General features: G+C 39.6%; 1 protein-coding gene across 7 annotated transcripts in view; it reads right to left on the bottom strand.

Annotated features, from left to right (window-relative positions):
• KRTAP11-1 (keratin associated protein 11-1) overlaps positions 1 to 14,575 on the bottom strand; it is a 104,759-nt gene that overhangs the window by 52,386 nt on the left and 37,798 nt on the right. For 5 of the 7 annotated variants that reach the window (XR_012021294.1, XM_072806714.1, XM_072806713.1 and 2 more), the window contains one exon: positions 11,288 to 11,475. The exons of the other annotated variants lie outside the window; for them this stretch is intronic. The gene's annotated coding sequence lies outside the window, so the exon portion shown is untranslated. The remainder of the gene's footprint in view (positions 1 to 11,287; positions 11,476 to 14,575) is intronic. 7 annotated transcript variants of the gene reach the window in all.

Consider the following 14,575-nt stretch of genomic DNA (forward strand, 5'->3'; position numbering starts at 1 on the left):
CCTCTCTCTTTTTTGCTTATCAATTACTTTGTGACAAATTATCCCAAAACTTAATGGCTAAAAGAGCAAATTTGGGGTGCCCTGGGGTTCTGTGGCTCAAGATGTTGGGCAAAGCACCCCAAGGCTGGGTTGCCTCTGCTGCCCACACAAGGAAGAGATGGGGCATCTGGGGACTTATTCACTTGAAAGCTCATTCACTCCCTGACACTGGCAGCTGAGATACCCATGCGTGGCCCTTCATGTGACCATGAAGGACTTCTCCAACATAGTGGCTACTTTCAAAAGCCAGAGTCCCAGAAGAGAGAATTAGGATGAAGCTTTAGTGTTTCTTCTGACCTGGGCTTCACAGTCATGGGGCATTCCTTTTTCCACATGCTCTGTCACAGGTGTCCCAGAGGCTCATGTCTAGGGGAAGGCAAAATAGACTCCTTGTTGGTGAGGGAGGAACAAAATTCCAGCTGAGTACATGGGACTGAAAATGTCATTTTGGCCATGAAATCAAAATTACTGTGCTGACAGAGTTGCCAGGATGCCAGAACTAGAAATCTCTGTGAGAGACTTCGTTTCCTCTCAGAAAATCTGAATTTCACGTTCTTCATTATTAGAATGTTCAAAGTGAATAGGTGGTTCATTACCTCCATGAATCTCCTATGATGGGGACTCCTATAGGAATTAGTACCTGTGCATTAAACAGCTCTCTCTGACTCCCCAGTTTGACAAGGCTTTGCCTTGGGATTCCAGTCACTTAGCTGCAGGTGTATGCTCCAAAGGCAGTGAGTCTAGCTAAAGGCAGTCCTCAGTGCTTCAAGTAGCTTCAGCCCTTCGAAATAATCTTTCTTCTGGTTTTATTTCTCATGAAACACTATGAAACTCCAGAATCTATGGAGAATATGTGAATTCAAGGCCTTCCACAACAGAAGGAGTAGTGAGACACATGGGACCCCCAGGTGTTACTCAAAACTATGGGAACTCTACCAATCTAGGTCAGCCCTTGGAAGACTAATGCAGTGTTAGATTTTCAGTGAAATTGCTTTGCAATTTGTTGTGGATTGAAAATTATGAAGGTGGAATTAACACTAGAAATACTCAATACCAGCAGTAATGCCAGAAAGAGTGAATTGTTCCCAACTACTAGATTGCCCTTTCATTTTTGGCCTCAATTTTATATTCTAAGAGTTGGTGTCCTCAGGATGTCTCTTACTGTTACTGAATTCCTATTATTTAGGGATAGGGTGAAACAACACAAGTATCTTTTGTGTTTTAAGATAATGTCTTTCCCCACATGCAATTTAGCCATAGTTAAGATGGCCGCTCAAGGTCAAGGCTCAGTCTTCTTAAACTAACCATAGACTATTGCTCAGTCCTTGCTTTTCTGACCACAGTTATCTCTGTTACTGAACTATGATGTGAACCTAAAGCCAGCAATTACTTTTGTTAAATAACAAAAGAACTAAAGGTTGATTAAAAAATGACCCTACAGAAAAAGAATCAACTGGACCCGAGATAGCCATTTTCATCTTTCACATCATCTCTTAACTTCAGCATCCTTTTCCCCTCTTGATATTAATACAGCTACAAAGTTTTCTTTCTTTGCCTAGAAACCCACTGGGGGCTCCACAGCCAAAACAACTTTTCAGTCTGTAGCTTTCAGATAGAGATACTATTCTAAGAGGGATGCAAAAATAGCTAATGTGTTGGAGGATAAATGGGCACAAGAGAAAAAAAACTAAAAAATAACTAAGAAGAGCTAAAAGCAATGATTAATTTTCAATGTAAGGGATTAAATTATGTATTATATATAATTCAAGAATAATAGTAGTCCCCAATGTAGTGCTGACCCGGAATCTGAAGGTGGGAATGGAAATAGAGGTTAATTGAATCCATCAAAACTGAAAGAGATAAAATGAATGAAATGTGTGGACATCTTCAGAATTAATCAATTTTGGAAGAGATAGGTTCTAAATGTTTTTTTTTTCTTTAGACTAAATTGTCATCTACATCTTCTACACTGAGGCAAAATGATAATCATTATTTGAGAAACTGCATTTCAACTAATGCAAACATCTGAAGGGTAATGTGATCTTTGTAGAAGGGTAGAGACCTGCAGGGCATCTGAGAGCCAAGCAGGTGTTCTTATTGGCCACTAGGCAAATACATCTTTTTCAGACATAATAAACATGTCATTCAGATCATTCACCTCTCGAACTGGACTCTCAAATAGAATTCTGATATTAATTTGGTTTTCCAATTGGCCTAGCCTATTAGAAATAAAATGTACCAAGTATCCAGCACAAATAAGCTAATCTGATTTTCATGTGAGTTAAATAGCCAGTGTAGTTTATACATCAGTCTCTTTAAGGTTTGGCTAACTTGACCCAGTCCTCCAGGGGCTGCTAACCCTGGGTAAACTAACAAAACTAAAAGGCCTAGCGTGTAAAGTTGAGGAGCAGGCCCTGGCCTTCTAGTGACTCTAAACATAGTACAGACAACAGACCCAATTTAGATAGCCAATCTACCTCCCTCAATGATGAAATAATTTTATTTGCACCAGAGAGCTACACATCCTGCTAATAGACCATTTTATAACGTTGTCTAAAGAAGACCTCCTTCTCCAAGTGCTCTTAGCAAATAGAATAATCCTCTTTTAAGTAAAATGGTTTACGGGTAGCAGAGGTTGGACAAACCAAATGACCTCTAGAAAAAAGTAGCTTCCAATTTTTAATTGTTTATTGTTGCATCTCCAAATATTACACTGTATTACTTGAAATTATTTTGTGTCTCCCACTGCATTTTTCTACTGTGGGGTATTTTAAAGATCTCCCTCTTTAGTTATTTACATCACATAACAGAAACTACCAAATACCATCCTAGCAGTGATCCTGTGATCTCACATTTATATACTTATAAACTTAAATGCTAAAACCCAAAGGTTAATTTACCAAAAAAATTGTATGCCATGGTGGGCTGCCAGGAAAAATGTTCTGCAATTTCAGATTCTCTTAAGCTAAGACATAATTTGAATGATTCATCGGAACAATTATTGCCTATTGCAAAACAGTTCTTCAAGTGGATGTCCATTTATCTTGCTCATTTATTAATTCTTCACCCTTCTTAAGGCATCAAATTCGAGGCACATGTCAAAAGTACCACAAGTTGGTCCCCAGACTTTCCCACTGACTCACTGCCTGACCTTAGGCTGCTTATTGACACTCCCTGGACTTGTTTCATGGCCATCTGTAAAACAGTGTTAATGGGACCTGCCTCTCTGAGGAGCTGCAAGAACTGAGTTATGATTTAGAAAAGGCTTTGTGATTCATACATAAAAGGTACTATAAGAAAGCAAGCTGTCATTGAGCCTTACCAACCGTGTTCATCCCAATTGTTTTCAAGTAAGGAGAGATGAATATCCTAAGCCTCCGAAAGATATGAAAGTAGCATGATGAGCCAGAGAATTTTCAAAACTAAGGTGGGCAATTGCTGATTCATGGTTGTTGGTTTGGTTTGTTGTGGGGTTTTTTCCCCCAGAACTAGAAACATCACTCACAGATCAGTACAAGGAGACAAACTGAGAGGGCCATAAAGTAAACTCTTGGCTTTGGGATCTGGCAATAAGAAAGTGCCACTTCCCAATTACCCACTGGAATATAGTCCAAGCGAGCTATAGATGAGAAACCTTCCTAATCATCAGCCACCTACCGAAATCTGATGTTGACTTTACATTTCCTGAAGTTGAAGCAGTAATTTTCATGTCTTATGGGTAACTAAATTAAGAGTTAGTCCTAGTAGATTTGTTCTTATACTCAAGGACATTAAATCCAAAAAACTGAATTCTAAATTATATATAGTGATGGTGAGGTATCTATGCTGTGCTTTCAATTTCCTACAAACAGCTCAGGAGGAGGCTGTGGGGAAATTCATTATTCATAGCTTGTAAAGTTATAATGTTTAACACCAACTAATAATTCCATTTAGCTGTATTGTACTTATTTTCACCTTTAAATTATAACTGCACAGGGAAGAAATAAATTTTTTCCTATTATCATTTGGTGGATTTCCATATTAAAAAGCCTCCTGGGCACCCTTGGTACTGAAAATATCATAATAATAATTCAGATGATTAACATTCACCCTCTTCCAATTAAGAGGGTGTCTTAAGTGCAATGATCTACTGGTGAATGTCAGTGTCTTGGCTGTAATAGACAAAGTGGGACTAGAAGTCAGCAATAAGTAAAGAACAAAAGAGGGAATTTTTTTTAAAAAGCAGCCAATACAATGATTAAAAAAAAAAAAAAAAAAAACAAGTTAAAGCAAAGGTAGTTAATACGATTCAGGGTGACCAAGAGACTTCTGGAAAATTGGTTCCAGGTTCTCAATAGCCTTGCTAGATTTCCATTACAGAAAACCCACTCATTCAGGTAATTTCTGTAATTTAGATGAAGCAAACAAAAACCACTGTCTAAATTATCTTAGAGTTTCCTGTGAAGATTACATACAAAAACTAGGCTGTCTGACTTAACTAGATGTGTGACCTTGAGCAAAGCAGTAACCTCCCAAAACTTCTTTCCTTATCTGTAAATGGAAATGATAATAGGACCCTCCACATAGAGTTTGTGTGAGCATTAAATAAAGTAATACCTGGGACATTTAGATAACCAAGAAATAATCATTCTCCATGCTCCTTCCTCTTTTCTTTAAGTCAAGGATTTGCAGGGGTCTGATTTCTCCCAAATAAAAATTTCAATTTATTTAAAATTGTAGAGTCTTAATCACATATAACTTTTTGGCCATATGTACATAACATGCAATTAATGAATATAGAGCCCAAATGACTTGAAATGCTTAATAGTTACAGTTCCATATTTTGGACCACCATGAATAGGACTCAGGATTCCAACATAAATCCTCGAATTCCATATAATTAAATTCCATATAATTAAAGATGATTAGATCTCTTAATATAAATCGCCATAACTACGACCAAGACCAGCTCACTAGGTTGTCACTAGTCACCATGGGGACAAAGGTAAGAACGGTCCTCCTAAACTTTGGAAACCAAAATTCTGAAAGAAGATTCCTGAACTGGTAAATAATACTTCACTTGGGGGATTTTCAAAGTTGTCTGATGATAGTAGAAAGCAAACAAATGTCCCAAGAAAATATTAGTAGAGATCTGTGGGAGGTAATCTAAAGTAGTCCACAGCGAATACATTTTCCTTGAAATCTTGCGTTTGGTCTTAATACAGTAGCAGAAGCATTATTATCCTAAAAGCCAACAGATTTTTCTTAAAGAACTGTCTTGTTAGGACATTGCTTTGATAAACTCCTTGGTATAGAAGATGAGACTCTCACAGGACAGTTGAAGGCAGAAGCTAAGGCAGCAGGCTGCTAACCTGCTCTACCACCGGCATAGGAGGAACTGCTGGGGAAGAAAGGGGGACGGTGCAGGGAAAAAAGAGAGAGTGCCAGTGGGAGAGGAAGAAATAAGACAACCTGGTATGGTAATGCTGAGGCATCTTCCTGAAAAAGGCCACCAAATGGTGGAGAAGGGTGTGTGTATGTGTGCATGTGTGTATGTGTTTGTCTGTTTATTGAAAAGGGCCTAATTTTCCCTATGTTGACAAAATCAACATGCATCAGATTGATTCCCAAAACAACTCCTGGAAATGAAAACTCAGAGTCAGGGATGACTTGAGAATATAAACCCTAAGAATACATCAGGATCTCCTAAATAGCTTTGAATTTCACAAGGTCAAAATGAACTGACCATAGCTTGATACCAAATAGTTGTTTGAATTTCTAATGTTTCAATTACTAGAGAAACTGAGTTGTTTATTAATAATGCTCATTAATTTCTTGGTAAATTGTCTGCTTGCACTTATGCCCAATTTTCTATTAAAGCATTTTTTTTTATTTGTAAGAGCTCTTTACATATTAAGCATATGAGTGCTTTGACAGAACTTTGCCATTTATTTTCCTTTTTGGCTGTTATATTTTATTTTGGATCATTCTATTGTTGATACACATTTATGAACTATTTTTAATAGTTTCTACCTTTGTTGTTATGTTTAAATAGACCTTGCCCACTCCAAAAGTTTCATCCACACTTTTTACTAGGTTTGTAATAAAATTATTTTTAATATGTAACTAACTGTATGATTTTTTTCTGGGATTTAACTTACCATAAATTTACTTTGAATGTTGATCATATATTTATAAATGAAATTAGTTTTTATTTCGTTTGTTTGTGCTTTCATGATCCAATTTGGGAAATACTGGTTTGTAAAATAACTAGTTTTTTCAGTTATCTCTGTGCCATAGCAGAGTTCATAGAGCACAGTACTGATGAATGTTCTTACCTATCCTTCACAGAGTAACAGAACTCCAGTGTTCTGGCCCAAAGCATTTTCAGATAGGTTTTTGCTGTTGCTTTATCATTTTAAGTAGAATCCACACCCAATGTGGAGCCAAAGGGGGGCTTGAACTCATGACCCTGAGATCAAGACTCAGACTCTTAACTGACTGAGCCATCCAGGCACCCCTTCAGAAAGTTATTTTTGACAAACATCCTCAATATGTAGTTCAATTGTTTGTTTATATGCTCAGACTCTGTTTTTTTCTCCTTATTGAATCCCTTTTATGATTTATATTTCCTCCTATTCATTGTTTTTTGAGTTTTGAAAATTATTTAGGGCAGAATCAAATAATATTTGCTTATAATTTTTTATCTCTCAATATCTGTCCTCATTTGTAGTGAGGCATCAGTTATTTTTATGTTTTTTAACCTCATTGATTTTTGCTATTTGCATAATTTTTATTCTCCTTTGTAAGCTATATTTTGTTATTCTTTACCTAATTTTTTAGTTATGTGCTGAGTACCTTTTCTTTTCACCCTTTGTTATAGAAAAAATAGCTCAATATATATCTAATAAATTATCTAAATTTATTTTATTATTTGGATATGTTTTTGCCATTTATTTCCTACTTAATCTGTCAAGTACTGAGGAAAACATATTAACATCTTACACTTCTATTGTGTTTTAAAATTATTCTTGAAAAAAAATTATTCTAGGGGCAGCCCCGGTGGCTCAGCGGTTTAGCACCGTCTTCAGCCCAGGGTGTGATCCTGGAGACCGGGGATCAAGTCCCACATCAGGCTCCCTGCATGAAGTCTGCTTCTCCCTCTGCATGTGTCTCTGCCTGTCTCTCTCTCTCTCTCTGTCTCTCATGAATAAATAAATAAAATATTTTTAAAAATTATTCTTGAATTTCTAACAGCTTGGTTTTTATAATTTGGTGGGGTTTTTTAATTTGAACCATACAATTTATTATACTCTTTAAAAAAATTATGGACCTTGGTTTTTATATAATTTGGTGAGGTTTTTTAATTTGAAGCACACAATTTATTATACTCTTTTAAAAAATTATGGACCTTCTTTATCCTATTTAATGATTTCACAATGAATCCTAATTGTTTAATTTTATTATTGTAACTCCAGTTGTTTTGTTCATGTTTTGCTTATGTAGATTTTCCTAACCTTTCATACTTAACCTTTTTAAATTATTTCATTGTATAAGTACTTGTGATCAGAGGCTCTCAGATAATGTTTTAACCCAATTCTAGTATTCACCTTTTAATAAAAAGTAGCATCTTCTGTTATTCCATGTGTTTGGGTTTACTTTTGCCATTCCACTTTATAGCGCCCATTTTAAGATTCCTTGCTGTTTTAACATTATTTTGATGTTTAAATTATGTTTCATTTTTTCACCTATTCTTGTTTTCAATTCTCTATATCATCACCTTTTAAAATATTTAAAGATCTACCTCTCATAAGAGCCAAGGCCTGCAAATAAGCCAAAAATTCACAAACATCAGAAGAATAATAAATTGTATGAATAGATAATAAAATCCTACAAAGTAATAAAAGCAAACAAACTGCCCTATATCAATATGGATGACACAAAAATAAAATACAAAATAATGCTTATGTTCTATTTACATAAAGCTAAAAAGCAGGTGAAAGTGCACCATATGGTATAGGTGGCAATGCTATTTTATTTGAAGGCAAGGGAAGTTCAGATGAGGGGAAGTTAGTGGGAAGGAATGGAAGTATAATCAGAACAAAGCAGGTTTCTGAGTGGTTGGGATAAAGTTCATTCTTCAGTGACTGGTGGTTACACTGGTATTTACTTTACAATTATTACACATCCATTGTGTGCATGATTCTGTATAGAATGTTGTATCTCACAATGAAGAAAAACCTCACATATAACTGTAGTCTCAAAAATCATATCAGAAAATATATACCTATGTATTCTCTTACATATAACTGAAAACATTTATCTTTCTACCTATACCCTATCTTCACCTCCTACTTTGTTTTTGTTAAACTGACCTCGTTTCTAATTTAAAAAATTTTTTAACAGCTTTCAGTAACCATAACTGATTTTATACTATAATCACAGTAATCCTTTCGATTTTATTTTGCTGCAAAGTTTTTCAATATTTGCCATTAATTGTTTTTTATAAAAATAGTCCCATTCTAAATTTGCCTTTATTTTTCTATCTTCTTATAAATCTCTTGTGGCTTAAAATAACTTACATTATTAGTGATATACTTTTTGTAGCTGATTAACATCTAAAAATGTACTTTTTAATTCTCATTCGAATGAAAACTCAGTTAAACATAAAATTCTCAGGACAAACATTTTTTCCTTAAAATCTGAAAGCCTTAATTCATTTATTCTTTTAGTCTGTGTTTCGGAGAAGACACCAAAAGTGAGGACATTCGAAAGACTGGTCCTGGGGCACAAGGGTGGCTCAGTCAGTTAAGCATCTGCCTTCTGCTCAGGTCATGATCCCAGGATCCTGAGATCAAGTCCCCACATTGGGCTCCCTGCTCAGTGGAGGAATCTATTTCTCCCTCTCCCACTGACCCTGCTCATATGTTTGCTGGCTCTCTCTCTGTATGTCTCTCTCTCTTGCTCACACACACTCTCTCTAAAATAAATAAGATCTTTAAAAAAAAAAAAAGAAGAAGAAAAGAAAGAAAGATCATGGTCTTTCTATTACATCTTTAGAATGCATGGACCAAATTATTTTCTTCCTCTTGAATGTCATCCCTTTATCTTCTTCATCTGAATTCTGAAAAAACTTTTCAAACTTGTCCTCTCCTTTATAACTCCTTGCATCAGGGGGAAAAAGCCTTTCCATTTTAATTCTCCTAATGCAAATTTTAGTCCTTCTCAGGCAGATTTTTTTTTTAAGATTTTATTTATTCATTCATGAGAGACACACAGAGAGAGGCAGAGACATAGGCAGAGGGAGAAGCAGGCTCCATGCAGGAAGCCTGATGCGGGACTCGATCCCAGGACTCCGGGATCGTGACCGGAGCCAAAGGTAGATGCTCAACCACTAAGCTACCCAGGCGCCCCTCAGACAGATTTTTAAATATATTTTTATATGAGTAGAGTGGACACACAATGTTGCATTAGTTTCTGGCGTACAACATGGTGACTTGGCAAGTTTATACCTTACGCTATGTTCACCACAAGTATAACTGCCATCTGTCACCATACAACACTATTACAATACCACTGACTATATTCCCTATGTAGTATCTTTCATTCCCATGACTTACTCATTCCATTACTGGAAACCTGTATCTCCTACTCTTCTTCACTCATTTTGCTCTTCCCACCCCTTCCCTCTGACAACCATTAGTTTATTCTCTGTATTTATAGATATGATTCTGCTTTTTGTTTGTTTATTCAATTGTTTTGTTTTTAGATCCTACATATAAGTGAAATCAAATATTTGTCTTTCTCTGACTTATTTTCAGATTTTGAATCAGCTATTACATGTTAGTTCCTTTCCTCTTTCCCTACCTTGTCCAATGGTGTGTTTCTGTGCTCTGTCTCCTAGCTTACCCCCCTCCCCTTTATTTAAGATTTCATTTATTTATTGAAAGAGAGGGAGAGTGTGTACATGCAAGAACAGGGGAGGGACAGAGGGAGAGGAAAAGAGAGAATCTCCAGCAGGCTCCACACTAAATGCAGAGCCCCCCTTGGGGCTCAATCCCACAACCCTGAGAACATGACCTGAGCCAAAACCAAGAGTAGGTCACTCAACAGACTGAGCCACCCAGGCACCCCTACCCGGCTCCCTTTTTAAACCCAGTCTTTTGTTTTATTACTGTATGCTTCTGTATTTTCTAGAGTTTTATTGAAAGCACAAAAAGCTTATTGTGAATCTTTTCTTCTTCCTCTGGAAAATTATTTCTTTTAGAAATAAAACTTGAGCATTTCTTCCTTTCAGGCCTCAGAACACTTGGTTTGGTCTGACGCTGAGTTGCCCTGTTCAGTGCATCCATAGTTAATAAGGATGGTTCATGCTCTTTGGATCCCCATCGCTGACTCTTCTATTTTTCTTAAAAATTTCCTTGCAAACGTTAGGCAGCAAGGTTGCTGTCTATAAATTCCATGTGCAGCTAGCTGTCAGAGGCTGAGGAAATGGAGAAGAAACTCTTTCCAGGGATCCACTTTGCTAAGGGTCAGCTTCTGGTCTTTTCTTCTTTTTGGTTTACCCATAATGCCAGGTTCATGGAAAATCTTGCCCAACCTGCTTTCCCAGGCTGCTATTTACTACATCAAATAGAAAACGAAATGTGTCCAGAAGAAATCTCACCTCACTAGCAGCTTCATGTGAATCTTGCGTGAACTCTAAAGTCTCCCTCCTGCAGTGCTTTCATCTCGTGTGGATCCCCATCCACGAACAGGCATCCAGTGGATATACCTGACTTTCCTTAAGGTCCACCATGGTCTGTAGGGCTCACCTGCCAAACTGGCCACTGGTGGAACATTTCTGAGCGTATCAATCAACCCTATATCCTCCTTGCCCTGCTTCATTTTGGAAAAACTTGCATTAAGTAGAAAAGAAGTGTTTCCAGCTTTTTAGCATTTCCTTTTTATAATTTCCAAGTGGTGATGTCTGATTCCTGATAATTTTTTCCATTATTCTGTCAGTCAAGATAGTAGAAGTGGAATAGTGTACAAATTATAATAGCCGTCATTATCTGAAAGTCATAACATAAATATTTTTAAACCACCTAATGAGCTAGAAATTCCAAAGTTCTCCAAGTGGGCCAACCCTGCAGACAGACAAGCAATGACAGTGAGGTACAGAGAACACTGCACAGCCTCTCTCTTGGTAAGTCTCACACATCACATCTGTCATTTTGCTGAGCCTTCTCATTCAGTCGGCTGTTAGCTCCATTTTCAGGTGACTCACCTCAAAACTTCAAGCTGCAAAATGGCCCAGTTGCAGCAGGGAGTGATGACGCTTTCCAAAATCTTGTGAAATAAGATGATTTGTGAGCAGAATCACCCAAACAGTATTTCTCAGGGTTATTTTGAGCTTTTGCTTTTCCTTTCTCCCTGATAACTTTAACTGAGATGAGTATGCAGAAATTTATGGTGCTAATATAGAAAAAAAAAGATAAGTATTATTAGGATCATTAAATAAGAATCCACTTATAGAAATTCATTTGCACCATGTTCCACATTACACTGTAAAAACATCGAGATGGACTTAAACATCTTTCTTAAAATCTAAAATCTTAAAATGTATGTGATCCTAGGTCCCCCATAATGTACTGAACCAGCTGGAATAGTTATTTAGCAACTGGAAAGGCATGATGTACACATTTCAAATGCTTCTTGGTGGTTTCCTCTTCACATGAAGTAAGGAGGCTTCTGAGCCATCAATGAAGAAGGGAGCCCATGAAACACAAAGGAAGAACAATCATTTTCTATTTGGACTTGCTGGTGGGCTGAAAAGAAAGCCTACAGCTTCGGGGAGGAGTCCTTCATCTGACTTGACACCCACTGTTCCCCAAACCCAGAACTAAGCTAGGTTGAGAAGGGGCAAAATGATCTCTGCCTTACGTTTCTGTACTTCCAAGTGACTAAGCTTCAAATGTGTTGAAGGTCCTTACTCGCCCTCTCTGACCATCAGGTAAGCAGAATGAATGAGTCTGGGAAGTGCTACACCACCAACGGAACCAAAAACTCAATGTTGACAGTACTACCTTTTGTCAGTTACCTACAATAATGATATATGGCAAATCTCCCAGGGTCCTAAAATAATAAGCACTTATTTTGTTTAAGAGTGTGTGTGTGTTGTTGATTGGGGCTGGGTTTAGCTGAGCAGCTCTGGCCTCAGCTAGGCTGATTTCTCCAGTCTGGTGGTAGCAGGTTATTGGCTGCTCTGGGGTCAAGCTGGGATGTCTGGAACAACTGGGCTCTGGACCACATGTCCCACCTCACAGCAGGCCAGCCAGGCACCTGGTCACCACAATCAGAGAGGAGCAACAGAACAAGGAAAAATATGTAAGCATTGTTCAGATCTCCACGTGGGGGCGGGGGGGGGGGGGGGTCACATTTGCAAGCATGCCATTGTCCAAGGCAAGACATAGGCTAAGCCCAGAGTCGAGGTATGGGATAGAATGCCCAATCAAGAGGACACTGCAGAGTGACAAGGCAAAAGGAGTGGGAACTGGGAGAGGTGTAGAATGAGGCCATTAATGCCGTCAGTCTACTGTACTCCCTTCTGCCAGTTCCTCTACTGTTTGAACCATGATCCTCAGCTGAATGATTACTTTCTAACACATCCCATCCCTGATTGAGGGCCCTAAAATCTAGCACTACTCACTCAAATGAGAACATCTGGGCAAGATGGCGGAAGAGCAGGGTCTCCAAATCACCTGTCTCTACCAAACTACCTAGAAAACCTTCAAATTATCCTGAAAATCTATGAATTCGGCCTGAGATTTAAAGAGAGACCAGCTGGAATGCTACAGTGAGAAGAGTTCGCGCATCTATCAAGGTAGGAAGACGGGGAAAAAGAAATAAAGGAACAAAGGCCTCCAAGGGGGAGGGGCCCCGCGAGGAGCCGGGCTGAGGCCGGGGCGAGTGTCCCCAGGACAGGAGAGCCCCGTCCCGGAGACGCAGGAGCTGCACCGACCTTCCCGGGCGGAAAGGGGCTCGTGGGGAGTGGGAGCAGGACCCAGGAGGGCGAGGATGCCCTCCGGCTCCCTGGGACAGTAACAGCAACTGCGCGCCCAGGAGAGTGCGCCGAGCTCCCTAAGGGCTGCAGCGCGCACGGCGGGACCCGGCGGGACCGGCGGGACCCGGAGCAGCTCGGGGGGCTCGGGCGGCGGCTCCGCGGAGGGGGCTGCGCGGCCCTGGGAGCAGCTCGGAGGGGCTCGGGCAGAGGAAGAAGCTCCGTGCAGAGGGGCCTGCGCGGTTCCAGGAGCAGCTCGGGGTGCTCGGGCAGCGGCTCCGCGGAGGGGGCTGCGCGGCCCGGGAGCGCGAATCCACCAGCGCAGGCTCCGGAGCACAGGGCGCCGGGACACAGCCCAGGATCCGGCCTCCCCCGGGACAGGCAGAGGCCGGGAGGGCCCAGGACAGCGAGGACGCTCCTGCCCGAGCTGAGCAGATCAGCGGCCCCGCCCCGGAGCCTCCAGGCCCTGCAGACGGAGTTCCTGCCGGAGCTGACTGCAGGTTTCCAGAGCTGCCCCGCCACTGGGGCTGTTCCTCCTGCGGCCTCACGGGGTAAACAACCCCCACCGAGCCCTGCACCAGGCAGGGGCACAGCAGCTCCCCCAACTGCTAACACCTGAAAATCAGCACAACAGGCCCCTCCCCCAGAACACCAGCTAGACTGACAACTTCCAGGAGAAGCCAAGGGACTTAAAGTACACAGAATCAGAAGATACTCCCCGGTGGTTCTTTTTTTGTTTGTTTTTGTTTTTGTTTTTGTTTTATTTTGCTTTTTGATTTGTATCCTTCCCCCACCCCCTTTTTTTCCTCCTTTCTTTTTCTTTCTCTTTTTCTTCCCTTTTTTTTTTTTGTTTTTTTTTTTCTTTTTCTTCCCTTTTTTTCTCTTTCTCTTTTCTTTCCTTCTTTCTCTCCTCTCTTTTTCTCTTTTTCCCAATACAACTTGCTTTTGGCCACTCTGCACTGAGCAAAATGACTAGAAGGAAAACCTCACCTCAAAAGAAAGAATCAGAAACAGTCCTCTCTCCCACAGAGTTACAAAATCTGGATTACAATTCAATGTCAGAAAGCCAATTCAGAAGCACTATTATACAGCTACTGGTGGCTCTAGAAAAAAGTATAAAGGACTCAAGAGACTTCATGACTGCAGAATTTAGAGCTAATCAGGCAGAAATTAAAAATCAATTGAATGAGATGCAATCCAAACTAGAAGTCCTAACGACGAGGGTTAACGAGGTGGAAGAACGAGTGAGTGACCTAGAAGACAAGTTGATAGCAAAGAGGGAAACTGAGGAAAAAAGAGACAAACAATTAAAAGACCATGAAGATAGATTAAGGGAAATAAACGACAGCCTGAGGAAGAAAAACCTACGTTTAATTGGGGTTCCCGAGGGCGCCGAAAGGGACAGAGGGCCAGAATATGTATTTGAACAAATTCTAGCTGAAAACTTTCCTAATCTGGGAAGGGAAACAGGCATTCAGATCCAGGAAATAGAGAGATCCCCCCCTAAAATCAATA

Source organism: Canis lupus, chromosome 30 (genome assembly GCF_048164855.1).
Source record: "Canis lupus baileyi chromosome 30, mCanLup2.hap1, whole genome shotgun sequence".
Classification (NCBI taxonomy): domain Eukaryota; kingdom Metazoa; phylum Chordata; class Mammalia; order Carnivora; family Canidae; genus Canis; species Canis lupus.